This window comes from Saccostrea cucullata, unplaced genomic scaffold (assembly GCF_032062105.1).
Source record: "Saccostrea cucullata isolate Sc308-1 unplaced genomic scaffold, CSIRO_AGI_Scuc_v1 ctg1331, whole genome shotgun sequence".
Classification (NCBI taxonomy): Eukaryota; Metazoa; Mollusca; class Bivalvia; order Ostreida; family Ostreidae; genus Saccostrea; species Saccostrea cuccullata.
The window spans coordinates 34,056-50,196 of record NW_026940045.1 but is presented as its reverse complement, the minus strand read 5'-3'; the positions used below and the strand labels follow the sequence as shown (position 1 = coordinate 50,196).

The window sequence follows — 16,141 nt, the reverse complement described above, 5'->3', positions numbered from 1 at the left end:
AGACTTTTTTGAAAATGCTAGCCATGCTATAATTGTTTGTATTTTATTCAGAATATACATTTGCTTTGGAAAATCATAAAAGTTAAAGAAAAATTTCAGATGAGTGAGCATAGGGTTCATGACCCTGAATACCGATATAAATTCCTTAATTAATAAAATTATTCAATATGTAAAACATAAAATACTGTTTCTTATTGGTAAAAAAGCGCACAGTGAAATATTTTAAAGAAATGTCATTTAAACACATGCATTTAATCCTAAAATAACATATGGATTTTCCCTCTTTAAAAATATATCGTTTGCCGTACGGCATTCATTAAACACAAAGGCATCCTATTTTTAGGATCGTCGTCAGACATTTTCCGGGTCATAGTTATCGTTTACTTTGCCTTAAGACAACATCACGTTTTTCAGCGATTTTCACTATAGAGACATACAGTTCGCATGTAAAGGTAAGCCAGTTTTTGTTTTCTTCAACTAACTAATTATCAACATTTAAATAAAAAAAAGATTTGATAACTGAATACAGAGTTTTGTTACATTTTAAAATTTGATGATATATTTTTATATGTGGTAAAATTTATTCCTAAATAATATTAATTACTTCAGTTTATTTGAAATACTGTGGACATACATGTTTTAAATATAGTATTATGTGTGTATTCCAAAATTTTCTTCATCGTTCGTGTTATTAACTCTATATATATGTATCACGTAAACTCAGCTCTAATATACAGTCTATAATTCATTTTGATAGGAATAATAATAATGAACTTATAGAAAAAAATTCTCACAAAAATGTCACTTTGTGCTACATGTATGTCCTTTATTCATAATCTATTCATAATCTATTTACTTTCGTTTTACACAATTGTGTTTTTCATTGTGTTTATTTTTAAACGCATTGGATATTTCACCGTTTTATTATTAAGTAAGTGTACAGTAAAAACAAGAAATAAAATGAAATGTGATGAATTCAGAAGAATTTAGAAAAGGATTTACCTTATTTTGTTATTTTATTTTGTCTACATTCCTAACAGGCATGTATCATCGTTTTTGGAAGTGGAAGGGGGGGGGGTAGCCAAAGAATGTTTTCTATTTGCCTGGAAAAGTTGACAAGCCAAAAAAGAACATTGCCCAAACTCGAAAATCCTATTTCGGGGGGGGGGGGGGGGGGGTAGAGGTAGAGGACAAGTCTTTTAATATGCCGGCTTCTTTCAGTACAATTTTTTTGGGCAAACAATACTTCCCAGCAGGCACGCAACGTTGCTTCAACGTTGAAAGGAGGTGGAATATAGGTTGCAACGTTGATCAACTATATTTCAACGTTGTTTCAACGCTGAGGTTTCAATGTTGAATCCTCAACCCTTTTTCAACGTTGAAACAACGTTGAAGCTGCAACATATTTTCAACGTTGAATGTTCGTCGATATTTCAACGTTGAAACAACGTTGAAGCTGCAACATATTTTCAACGTTGAATGTTCGTCGATATTTCAACGTTGAAACAACGTTGAAGCTGCAAGATATTTTCAACGTTGAATGTTCGTCGATATTTCAACGTTGAAACAACGTTGAAGCTGCAACATATTTTCAACGTTGAATGATCGTTGATATTTCAACGTTGAAACAACGTTGAAGCTGCAACATATTCTCAACTTTTCATGTTCGTTGATATTTCAACGTTGAAGCTGCAACATATTTTCAACGTTGAATGCTTGTCGATATTCAACCTTGAAACAACATTGAAGCTGCAACAAATTTTCAACTTTTGAAGTTTATTGATATTTCAATGTTGAAACAATGTTGAAGATTCAACATGTTTTCAACGTTGAGTATTTTCTGATATTATAGAATTGAAACAAGGCTTAAAAATGCAAAGTTGACTGTTTGTTGATTTCAACGTTGAAACAACGTGGAAGATCCAACATATTTTCAACTTTAAGAAAGTTAAGAAAAGAACGGGTAATGAGTATTGAGCATTTTAGTTTTTAAGATCAAAATATAAAGGTGTCTTTAACTCTTAATTTATGCGATTTTTCGCAAGATACACATGGCTGTATGCATTGTTAGAAAATATTATATATATAATTATACATAATAAATGAAACACATGCATTATGAATTGATTTACTCAAAAGAGTTGTGCCAGTTCAGCTAGTACCATTGTGAAATTTAATAAATTGTGAATGTAGTTTTTTTTAAATACATATTTATGAAATATGTTAAATATAAGCATTAAACAAATAATGATATCTTTATCCAACATCTCACTGTAATTCCATGTTACTTTAGAATTAATAAAAATAATTATTTATTCCGAATTAATGTTCATAAAATTAGACTCATATAGATCCGTGCCGTATACTCATGCGCAAAATGTTATACAGAGCGAATCTTAGAAGTCTTATTTTATCAGATTGTGCTTTTGTTGTGTGTATTAATTCTATAATCTTTCTTTTCACAAAATATATAAAAGAAAAATTCAAATTTTCACACTGACAATTAACCCCGGTCAAATAGCATTACTTAAGATCCACTCCCCAAAAACCTTTCAGATATCAGATAAGGAGTGCCTCTCACTTAGTTGGTCAGTTTCAGTGTCAGGATAACCTTGTTATGCAATTTTCTTGCTGGGCAGAGTATAGCTGCAGCTTATCTAGGTCAAAATTTGAATTCAACTGATGGACAAGAAGTGCGCGCTGTTCATATTTAATGTGTTTTTAAGATACATACACAAGGATTAAGGCTGTAATATCAACTTCTGCTCAGTAAGTATTATTTCCTTTTCATGGATTTAAGAAATTAAGTTTATTTAGTATCTGTACATCATTTAATTCTTGTTTTATAAGTATATGTGAAATCTACGTGAAATGCACTTCCTTTGTTCGTGTATTATGTGTATTGTTGATATTCATTTGGTTATGAAATATAAGTATACTAATATATTATACAATTTAATTAATTTTAGTTCATCGTATGGTTCAGCCAGTGGTGAGGGAATTGATTGGATATAGTCAGCCTTGATTGCATCAGATTCTTCACCCGTGAAAATTATACAAAGGAATGCAACATTTTGTAAGTACAATTTGTCTATAACATTTTCTTCAGTAATATTTTTTTAGGCATACTAATACAAATTTTAATATGATGTTAACTATAATTCTTTTTAATCATGTTAATTAAATCCAAGTACCGGAAAATATTCCTTTGTGTGATTTTTAAAATTAATTATGTATATTTATTTTTATCGTTTGAAATAACGTGTTACATACGTTGTATCGAAGAAATTTCTTTCACATCTTTATTTCTTTTATTGTTAGGCTGTTGCTCTAGAGGGTGGATTCTCCTGTTCATTTCTTTCATTCGTAGGACTTAACTACAGATGTATATGCGTGATTAAAATCAATGCATCCGCCACTTTGTGGAACTTAGTAGTGTAAGACAGACGCGTACGAGGGCCGTTCAAAAATTACGCGGACTGGGCTATTATTTACCCTTACAGACGTCATATAGTTATGAAAGTTCACAGAAATATGTATCTTAAAGATTCTAATAAATTTTGAGCAAAATTTTTGTATTTTAAAAATTTTTTACGAAAATTATCGGTATGTTGATATCGCTGATGGTGAGGTACGGAGCACGACAAAAAAATTAAAGCAAAAGCATGCAGAGTCCAAAATTTAACTCATTTATTTTCTATATAATTCGCGATATTTTTCGACAATTTTCTCAAATGTATCTTTAAATTGTTCTATTATTATGTTTTTAGATTTCTAACGTGATATTTGAAGTATTTAGAGAAATATAGTGATTTTTCTCTGATGCGATTCCCGTGAAAACTGTGAAAATGACGTCTCCTGAAATGACGGCGCATCACACTATTGTAAAATTATGTATAATGCTCGTGATATCGACAAGATGGATCCAAAATATGCATAATCAAACATGTAGTAAACTATGGTATTCGTAACATTCGGCCACAAATAGCAATTTGAAATTATAGACTGTTAGACCTTTGTAAAAAGGCTATACGGGAGGACGGGAAGAATATTTTCGACGAAAACTTTATCCGCGGACAATAAAGAACGTGAATGAGAGTCACTAATATTACAATATATCTCATAAATACCTGAAGTTTGTGGTTCTAAAACAAAAATGAACATTCTCTATTTGTTCAATCGATTTATAAGCTTGACAAGAAATGGTGTTTGGATGTTGAGTAGATAAAGTAACTCAAACTGTACAGGTACTCTTGGGAAAATTTTGAGAAAATGAGAGATCAATCACCTATTTTTTTATTATGCCGGTGACGTCGAATATTTTGCTGCTCCGTAACTTAATGATATGTCCTGAAAAATCACTCAAAATTGATACCAATTTACAACTTTTTATGTGAAATTTTGAAGACCATATAAGTAAAGATTCTTTAATATTATGTGTGACATTTTGCCCGATTAGGTCGTCAAATATTTTTTCTGTGCAACTAGTCCGCGTAATTTTTGAACGGCCCTCGTACTTTGAAGAACCTTGATGTGATAACTGTGACCCCCTTTTCACTAGGAATATAAATTTTATCAAGCAGTGATTTTTTAGAATTCAGTGAATGAATCCAAATTTGTGTTTGTCTTTAAAATACAACTAAAATGAATTCTCTCACAATCGTAATACTGGATTATTACTTATATAAATATTACGCAACTATATGAATAAAAAAATTATTAGAATTTGAAATGTATTTATTTATAAAGTAAAACGTTCACATGTAATATGACTTCAACGTGATTTCAACCAAATATCAACGTTTGTACAACCAAAAAATTTCAACCAAATCTCAACCTAATTACAACCAATGTTTACTTTTGTTCAATGTTGATATTTGACGTTGAAACAACGTTGAAGCTTCAACATTGCATCAACTTTCATTTGCAACCAAAAATCAACCATAAATCAACCAAAAATTCAACCTATTTTCAACGTTGATTCAACGTTGAAAATTGACGTTGAAACAACGTTATGTTTCAACGTTGCCTCAACTTTCATATGCAACCAAAATTCAACGTTGATTCAACGTTGAAGTACAACGTTGATTCAACGTTGAATCAACGTTGAAATGCCTGCTGGGTTAATTCCCAATATGTCACTTTACCGTAGTGAAAAGTCGGGGGACCAGCCTTTTAATATACAGTTTTAAAAATTCCACTCTTTGCTCCTAAATACTTTGTATCATACCGCTTGATATTTTATAGATTATTAACAAAGCAATATCATTATAATTTTGTACGATTTTTCATTTTTTAATTCTATACAATTATTGACTTTTGATGAGGTCTACTCATGACTATACAGACCTGGTCAGGTATTGGTTGACCGAGGCCGAAGGCCGAGGTTAACCAATACCTGACCAGGTCTGTATAGTCACGAGTAGACCGAATTCAAAAGTCAATAACCGTTTTATTAAATTATGAGGAATTTTACAACACTGCTGACTCTTTCATTCTTGTCTCCATCAAATATAAACATCCATAATGTAAAGTGTAATTACACTTTTTACATGTTGATATACTTCAACAGCTTAACAAATATTAGTGTTAAAGTAAAAAACAATATTATACAAATATGGACTCAATGCAGGTCAATATGCATTTATAATGACCCAGGATGACAGATATTGACCGAAGATACATGGAGTATATCGACCGAGGGCGCTAGCCCGAGGTCGATATGCTCCATGTATCTGAGGTCAATATCTGTCACTCTGGATCATTATAAATGCATATTGACCGTGCATTGAGTCCATATTTATTATATTATATAAATAATAGTTTCCCAAATTTATAAATGCAATGTATATCATCCTATTATTTACAGAGATAGTATTAACCACAAATAAGTTGAATGTAAATGTTTCAGAATTCATTGAATATTACTCAGAGGAAATTGTTTTGGCAATATATGGCATATCATAATAATGACGCAAGATATCTTTCTCCGAATAACAGAGTACCCCCTCTCCAGATTGAGAATCGCTCTCGTTTACACTTGCAGACGAAATGCACTGACAAAATATAAATACTTATGTCTTATAAGAATAGATACAATCTTACATGGTATGCTTGACGTCTATATTTTCTTTAATCTCCGTAATCGCATAAACAGCGTCAAAACTCTGCTGGCTGATTAGAAAGGTCGAATCAACCTTGAAATGGTATGTGCTAATTATTCCCGAAAAATATTCACAAATATCCTAGTAATTTTTTTGTATTATCAGTCTCAGAGTTCTTCACTAGGCCTAGATGTTGAAAAATTTTCCTCACCTACAACTTGCGAACTTCCATGTTTGCTTAAGCGAAAGTGAAAACGAGGCAGCTCGTGCGAGTCATTATTCGCTTTCAGCGGTCGTTATTAAAAAATAAGTACTTCGTATTGACCAATCAGATTACCGGATTTCACAAAGTTAATCAATATTAATAAACAATAAATACTCAACAATTTACTTTCAAAAGTTCGTAATCTTCTTGGTAATGGCGTCTGACATGTTTACATTCTCACCGACACATGCCTTGAAACACGCAGTCTGATTGGTCGAAAAAGCTGTAAGCAAATCTATGGTTGATCGAGAGGGAAAACCCGAATAAACCTCCCAGAACGTCATATGAGGTGAATTCACTCTGAGGTACACACCAGTAAATGGCGTCTAGACCAATCAGAGAGCACCAACATTCCTTATCATTTAATAAATGCGTATGTTTACTTCTCCTTTACACCCTTTTCTTTGTTTTAGAATCATGTTTTGATTAATTGAGGTTGAGGGTGAAGTACAATGCCAATACTTGATATCGCGATTACTTAACTTTTGCGATGGAGGTAGGAAACATCTATTGGCTGGGGACAAATGTGCTGTTGAATACAATGCAAGATCGATCAATGTAGAATTTATAAGGACAGATGAGTAAAAAATCCTGGTGGAGTACCTTGCCTAACAATCGCTGAACCAGCCTACTTAATATTTTAGAGGAGCTAATCCTAAAATGCTTCATTTTTCACGATATTTTTTACTAAGCGGGCTCTTCTAATTAAATTTTCATTAAAAATCGTCGCATTTTAAAGCTGACAAAATAATCTATACTTTCCTTCTTTGACAATCTACTGTAAGGAATTTAATTTCTGACACTAAAAAATCTTGTTTCTTTTTTGTTTTATTCTTTCAAAATCCTGATCACGGCATACAAGTGGCTTTGAAATAATGTCAACATCTGTTTCATCAGAAATTTATACCTCCTGGTCTTTGTATAGATCTCAATGATTATCATTTTCCAACATAGTTCTGCAACATATATACTTATAATACACTGTTACAGAAAAATAATACTTTAAACGATCTAATTCAGTCTTATGATATGACCAGATTGTATCATAGGAAACAAACTCTGGACTGAGCACACATACTTGAAAATATGTTTTCAATGAATGTCTTACAATTTGTATTACATTATTTGTTTGCCTGCTAGATTCTTTATTTCTTACGCAATAGAAGAATATTAATGAATTTAGCACTTGTCATTGCTATGAAAACTTGTTGCCTGATAATTATTAATGAGCAAATAATTCAATTATCAAAGCCATTGCATTATTCATTTAATAATATTAAACTTCTTTCAATTGTGAAATTCCGCCTTCTATAATAATTCAATCCCCGATAAGCACGAATATAACAATTTTTGATGACTTTTTTCCTTAAATTATCATCACAACAAGTTCAAGCATTTTTGTTTATGGGTAAAAGGACATTTTCAATAGATTGATTAAAGCTATGATTTGAGACCAATTCAGTATACCCTCTCTCAGTAAGAAGGGTTGGTCTTATCAAATACATTATGAGTCAGTATTATAATCATTTGAAAGATCAGATGAACAAGCATACATACAGGAGGGTTATTCGAAAAGTTCGTGGACTTCTGTCATATCTTATTTTTATCTAGCGTCATATGTCATCCAAATTTTTAAGAGATATTTTAACAATGAATCCAGATGATTTACAAATATGGCATTCTTTTTTTTTAAATATCAAGATTTATTCGAAACTTATCCAGATATTATATAGGCAAAGTTCGGATAGCGAAGCTGGTCAAATTTAGTTTTAAAAAACATAGTTTACTAAATAATACCTGTAGTAATATTTTCTGTAAAATAGAGCAAAAACCTAGAGATTTAAATTAAGGACGTTGGTTCCTGCCATGAAAAGTAATAATAATTTTTTATCTTATAAAATTTCAGAGTTTACACACATAGTTTCATTAAAATTTAAAACAAAGAAATGGGGGTAAATGCTCTTCTTTAGGTGCTACAGAGCATTTAGCTATTTGTACTGTGGTTTTGTCTTACTCATAATGTGTTTCTTTCAAAAACTTTTGTTTAAAAAAATTATGGGAAAAAACATAGTCTTGTTTCATCTTGCATAGATGACACATTAAAATTCATGACAACGAAGAAATATTTAAATTATTCCGTTTGTTCAATTATTTGATATTTTTGTGCTCAAATATTTTCATTTGCTGGCATTAAAAATTCATCAGGCGAAAAATTCATCCAAGAGTTATGGCATTTTATTTAATTTAAGGTATTCCGATCCTCAGGTTTATAAAATTACCCGTAAGTAATCAAAATACTCATAAAAGTATCCTGAATCCACAAAATTATGTAAATTTATCCACAATATTTCTTTCAAGTTAAAGATTAAAGTTAATCATATTATGTAAGAAAAATTGTCATATCATAAATATGTTTGCAGAAAAAGCAAATTTGAATATCAGCAATGCATTTTCTGATTTCAAATTGATCGACAAATATATTTTAGGTTAAAAACGATATGTATATTCAAAGACATTGTCATGATTTTATACTTATTTGATATTAATTGCCTTCTATTTCCGTCATGTATTTTATGATTCCTAGTGTAAAAGGCTTTCGCTATCATTGCAAGACACCACAAATCACTTCTTATTCGATAACATGCTAATAAGCATTGGCATATTAGTCTGAATTTAAGAAGATCTTATTTCTTTAAAACTGTATTATTTTTCCTCCTTTTTTAGAGTACAAAAGTCAACTTTTGTAAGGCCTTTTCTAAGACTTCCAAACACCTTGCATGTTATCAAGGTGAGTAAAATAGAAATTGTTGCATGAAACAAGATTATCAGCAGTCTCGTTTAAAGGCATCATTTCGTAAGTTCTATGGTCGATATAATGATCTTGTCAGCAAAAACAATTTATCATTGAGTCAAATAGTGACTGGCGTTTTTCATACCAATTTTTAGTCCATTATTTATACACTGAATTAACGACGGATTTTTCCTTTATTTCCTGATCATGACAAGGAGCACACGGCGGGTGTGACCGGTAGGTAGGGGAAGCTCACTCCTCCATGGTATCTGATCCCAGCTCATGTTTCGGAGGTCCGTGTTTGCTCTACACCTCTTTTGTATTGTTTTATGAACTTTGATATTGAATATTGTTCGATACGCCCATAAAAAGCTTATTTAGGTACATGTATCAGTCAAAAATATGTTTGATATTATAATAATATAATAATGATTTAATGTAAAACATTTTATCTTTGTTCAATAAGAAAACTCTTCTAAAAGAAAAACAAACATGTTTTGAAAATGTTTGTTTACATTAAAGAAACCGAGAACCAGACCAAGACTTCTGACATTGACATAAATTCATATGAAAATAAAACATGTTAAAAATATTCTATCATTGGAAAATCTGCCTAGAGGTCTGTATAGAATTTAAATGGGATGTCTACTCATAAAAAATGTGCTCATTAAACTCCTGTTAAATATGAACATGAACTAAGATTGACATCAAAGAAATTGATTAAAAGCTAACTTTATGTTTAATATATACAGATATTACAGTGGATGTGATACATGCATGATTTGGGCATCTCAGATAAATTTCTCGGAAGTTTGACTTTCCAGACAAACGTGGTAATCTCATTGAACACAACCTATTCTTTCGAATCGTGAGTTTTACATAATGGTAGGTATATTATATTTTATGTGTACTTCGTTATCATTGAAGGTTTCGATATGAGAAGGAAACAATAATTACGATCTTTTCTATATATGAGGCGGGTGTGATTTACGTTACAACCTCATTTTGTAAAAGTACTTGTTGAAGCAGAAATAAAGATTTAGATCTATCTTCATTGCTCCACAGAAACATTACGGAAATTAAGCTTTAAGATGTATAACTGTTTTCAATAGTAAAAATTTAATAAAACAACATTCTCATTTTTCAGTTGCGCTTTTTCGCACAAGTATCGGTATTCAATAATTTTAAAACTGTAAAATATTGCTTCAAAATTGGTGACTCTGCGTTTGGGATGCTCACTCCTTTAAAGCACTCCTCCATGGCATCTCTGATGTTTTAGATGAACGTGTTTGCTCTGTTCCTATTTTGTAATGTTTTTAAGACTTTAATATTGAATGCTGTTCCTTATCTTCATATCCTTCATCACCGAAAATATATTTCTGTCGCTTTAAATTCTTCTTGCTGGGAAAATGTAGGAAAATGAACACTAATGAAACATAATATTTGATTTGAGACAATGTCAGCAAAATTGTTCAATACAATATGAATTTGTAAAGCATGTTATTGAATCTACTAAGAAAAAAACGTTTTAAATTCTACTTATTACATAACTGTTTCACCTAAATAATGACAGACCTAGCTCTATGCATTTGAATTATTTCATTTTTTAGTCAGAGGTGTTTCAAAACATATGGAATGAGGTAAGTTTCTCTAAAATGTAATTTTAAAACAACAAGAACATTATTTTTCAATTTTTTTATTATTGTTATTATTCGATAGAAAAAAAGTATGATTTACTTTTCTAAGATCGATCTCTTGGATTTAAAATTCAGATTGCATTGCACACGAGCTATTCAAATTCAACGCAAATCGTTTTTACGTAGGTTACTTACAAAAGACTTTTGTCTAATTCAAAGAAACTGTAACGTAAATGCATTACAGTAAATGATACGAAAGAGGTGGGGTCTAATTTTGACAAGGAGCACACGGCGGTTGTGACCGATCAGCAGGGGATGTTAACTCCTTCATGGCACCTGATCCCATCTCTGATGTTTTGGAGGTCCCCGTTTGCTCTGCTCCTATTTTGTTTTGTTTTATGGACTTTGAGATTGAGCACTTTTCGTTATCTCCATATTCTTCTTGGAAATATGACAAATATACAAAATTGTTTAAAATACCATAGGATAAAATTATTTCCGATTAAAGCAATAAAATAATAGTTTTATTGTAATGGCATGCTCTCAAAAGTTAATTGAAAGCTATTACATAAACTCTAGAAACAAAAATCTATCTGTAAAATGCCCCTGTTGAAATCTTGAAAACGAATTAATTATCTCTATATTTACTGAACATTACTACATATGAATCACAACATTCACAATGCAGACGGAACTGTAAAATTAAAATTTAACAATTGAAATAGGAACGCAGTACTTTTTTTAAAAAAGCGCTTCGCGGTTTTTAAAGCGTAAACTGCCCCAAATTTATGTTATATCGCATAACTTACAATAAGTTTCATTCCTTAAATGATATATTTTTTTCATTTGCGATTTTTCAAACGTGCCCTTTGGCCGGGGATGATCTTTCTTCCAAGGAACCTAATCCTTGTCTCTGATGTGATTGCTCTTCCCCTGTTTTGTATTTTTTTTATGGAATTTTGATCTGATCTTGATCACTATTTCCATATTTCATTCCGTGATATAAACTTGACTGAATTTCACTAAAATAGATTACTGTCACACGACTTTTACCTTTTTTTAAACCGTATAAAATAAGTGCTATTGATAATGAAGCGTTTAGTTTGAGTCAATATCAACGAAACTGTTCTAACACCTTCAGAAGGTTATGCCAACATTTTTTTTCTTTATTTGAGACATTTTTCTGAATTTACTTATCGTTGCCTTTATGATGGTAAATATCTTTTTTTTAGGAAAAAAAAGATTAAAGCAGTTTTCTGTAAAATGCAATAATTTATTCGGAAAAATCAAAATCAGGAATGAATTGTAGAATTATTTTAATCTGCATTTTTCAAAATTGAAAGCCAAAAAAAAAATAATAAAATAAGGGCAAGTTTGTTAATTGCAACAGTTAATAAACACAAGAAAATATAATGCATATATTAATTTTGTAATTTCTTTTAGGATTGTAATACGAAATTTCTTTATTTTTATGTTTTTCAAAGTCAGTGCTGTTTTTTTTCTTCTTCATTCTAGAGGGAAATTTTAAACAGAATGGTAACTTTTCAATAAAGAAGTGTAAATTACAACCCGTAAACATTGATAAAAGCTATTCAATATCATTTTTTATGCAATAAACCTTTAAAACGTAATTAGATTTGTTCTCAAAATTTCTTTTTACTTGTTTTTGTATATGATAAACTTTTTTTTTCTTAAACCAGTTTGTGTATCCTATATTACTACCAAATTACAATTCTGCTATCAATACATATGACTATTAATTTAATCACTCCAAAAAGTTTCTGTCTCATAACACTCTTCTTCCTGGAATAATTATGAAATTAATAATTTTAAAATCAAGACATAATGTTGAAGAAAGTGTGTTGATTGCTACGTCAAATACCCTATACATGTACACAACTCCCTTTTGTTGTTATGATGGTTATAATTGATTGCTTTTTTTTGTTTTTTTTATATTAGTTGGAAGTCAGGGAAAAAGAGGTAGGTTTCAGTTATATATTTTATTCTGAACAGGTTTAACGTGACGTCGCAAGAAGTAATTTTGTTAATTATGATTGACTTGACTTTTAATTAAATCACTTTAAAAAGTTTCTGTCTCGTGACAATCTTCTTCCTGGAATAATTATGAAATTAATAATTTTAATACCAAGATATAATGTTGAAGAAAGTGTATTCATTGCTACGTCAAATATGTTATACATGTACACAACTCCCTTTTGTTGTTGTTATGATGGTTAAAATTGATTTTTTTTTTTTTTATATATATATATTAGTGGGAATTCACGGTAAAAGAGGTAGGTTTCCTTTAAATATAATTCAGAACAGGTTAAACGAACATGTAATGTCGCAAGAAGTAATTTTATCAATTATCATTGACTTAACTGTTAATTTAATCACTCCAAAAAGTTCCTGTCTTATGACATTCTTCTTCCTGGAATATTTATGAAATTAGTAATTTTAATATCAAGACATAATGTTGAAGAAAGTGTATTCAGTGCAACGTCAAATATGTTATATATGTACACAATTCAGTTTAATTGTTGTTATGATGGTTAAAATTTATCGTTTTTTTATATTAGTTTTGGGAAGTCGTGGTGAAAAAGGTGGGTTTCCGTTAAATATAATTCTGAACAGGTTTAATGTGATGTCACAAGAAGTAATTTTGTTAAATATGATTGATTTAATTCTTAATTTAATAACTCCAAAAAGTTCCTGTCTTATGACATTCTTCTTCCTGGAATAATTATGAAATTAGTAATTCTAATATCAAGACATACTGTTGAAGAAAGTGTATTCATTGCTACGTCAAATATTTTATACATGTACACAACTCCCTTTAATTGTTGTTATGATGGTTAAATTCTTTTTTTATATATTAGTGTCGAGAAGTCATGGACAAAGAGGTAAGTTTCCCTTAAATATCATTAAGAACAGGTTTAACGTGATGTCGCAAGAAATAATTTTGTTAATCATCATTGACTTAACTGTTAATTTAATCACTCCAAAAAGTTCCTGTCTCATGACATGCTTCTTCCTGGAACAATTATGAAATTAGTAACTCTAATATCAAGACATACTGTTGAAGAAAGTGTATTAATTGCTACGTCAAATATGTTATACATGTATACAATTCACTTTTATTGTTGCTATGATGGTTATAATTGATTTTTTTTTATATTAGTTAAAGAGGTATGTTTCCGTTAGATATAATTCTGAACAGGTTTAACGTTACGTCGCAAGAAGTAATTTTGTTAATTATCATTGACTTAACTGTTAATTTAATCACTCCAAAAAGTTCCTGTCTTATGACATTTTTCTTCCTCGAATAATTATAAAATTAGTAATTCTAATATCAAGACATACTGTTGAAGAAAGTGTGTTCATTGCTACGTCAAATATTTTATACATGTACACAACTCCCTTTAATTGTTGTTATGATGGTTAAATTCTTTTTTATATATTAGTGTTGGGAAGTCATGGACAAAAAGGTAAGTTTCCCTTAAATATCATTCAGAACAGGTTTAACGTGATGTCGCAAGAAATAATTTTGTTAATCATCATTGACTTAACTGTTAATTTAATCACTCCAAAAAGTTCCTGTCTCATGACATTCTTCTTCCTGGAACAATTATGAAATTAGTAATTCTAATATCAAGACATACTGTTGAAGAAAGTGTATTAATTGCTACGTCAAATATGTTATACATGTATACAACTCCGTTTTATTGTTGCTATGATGGTTATAATTGATTGTTTTTTTGTTTTGTTTTTTTTTTAATTGTTTTTTTTTATTTTAGTTGAAAGTCATTGTAAAAGAGGTATGTTTCCGTTAAATATAATTCTGAACAGGTTTAACGTTACGTCGCAAGAAGTAATTTTGTTAATTATCATTGACTTAACTGTTAATTTAATCACTCCAAAAAGTTCCTGTCTTATGACATTTTTCTTCCTGGAATAATTATGAAATTAGTAATTTTAATATCAAGACATAATGTTGAAGAAAGTGTATTCAGTGCTACGTCAAATATGTTATATATGTACACAACTCACTTAAATTGTTGTTATGATGGTTAAAATTTATCGTTTTTTTTATATTAGTGTTGGGAAGTCGTGGTGAAAAAGGTAGGTTGCCGTTGAATATCATTCAGAACAGGTTTAACGTGATGTCTCAAGAAAGAATTTTGTTAATTATCATTGACTTAACGTTTAATTTAATCACTCCAAAAAGTTCTTGTCTCATGACAAAAGACTGTAAATCTGCTAGACGGAATTTTAAAAAAGCACAACAATTGTTTAAACGATTCTGAGGTAATATTTTTAAAGAAGATTTGTATGAAAAGGAAAAGTTGTTTAAACAAAAATTAAAATCTGCTCGAAATTTTCATAGGACAGATATGAAAAGGAAATTACAATATTTAAGTTCATATAACCCAAAAGAATATTGGAAAATATTAAACTCTGATGGTAACAATAAATGCTGTAATGTAGAATTATCCAAACTATATGATTTTTATAAAGATTGTTGCAACATTGGAGTAGAGGGAGAAAACGAACATGTTTTGACTGAAGATGAACTAAAATTGTTGTCAAATTTAGAACTCAATAACAGCATAAATCAACCAATCACACATGAAGAAATTACAAAATGTATACATGCTCTGAAAAATGATAAGTCAAGTGGACATGACAACATTGTTAATGAATATATAAAATCTACTATAGATACTATGTCAAACTTTTATGTAATATTATTTAACAAGATTTTTGATTCAGGAATCATACCTTCACAGTGGACATTTGGAAATATTATTCCATTATATAAAAACAAAGGTGACACTATAGATCCTAAAACTATAGACCCATTACTTTGATAAGCTGTTTGGGTAAATTGTTTACATCTATTCTGAATGAGAGACTTAATTATTATGCAAATACTGTCCATCTTATTTTAGAAAATCAAGCTGGTTTTAGAAAAAAAACTACTCTACTTTGGACCAAATTTTTACTTTGTATACATTGATTGAAATATCAAAGTATCATAGGAAAAGGTTGTACTGTGCCTTTATTGATTTTGAGAAAGCGTTTGACTCTGTCTGGCGTTTAGGTCTTTGGAATAAAGTTTTATTAAATAATATAGATGGTAAATGTTTTAATGTTATAACACAGCTGTATAAAAATATTAAATCAAGAGTAGTCTCAAATGGTCTGTACTCTGATCCCTTTCCTTGTACTGTAGGTGTTAGACAAGGGGAAAACCTATCCCCATTTTTGTTTGCCATCTATCTAAATGACCTTGAAGATTTCATGAATTTAAATAATGTAAAAGGTTTATCATTTATAACGT

The 16,141-nt window shown here is 30.1% G+C and overlaps 1 long non-coding RNA gene across 2 annotated transcripts; it reads left to right on the top strand.

Annotated features, from left to right (window-relative positions):
• The first annotated feature begins 373 nt into the window (after positions 1–373).
• Positions 374–13,905, top strand: LOC134254660 (uncharacterized). Of its 2 annotated transcripts, none has more exons than XR_009989353.1 (4): positions 374–452; positions 9,913–10,045; positions 10,308–10,800; positions 12,313–13,905. It is a non-coding gene; the product is annotated as an uncharacterized LOC134254660 (long non-coding RNA). The 2 variants fall into 2 exon arrangements; XR_009989352.1 differs by lacking the exon at positions 374–452 and adding an exon at positions 6,709–6,742.
• Positions 13,906–16,141: the final 2,236 nt, after the last annotated feature.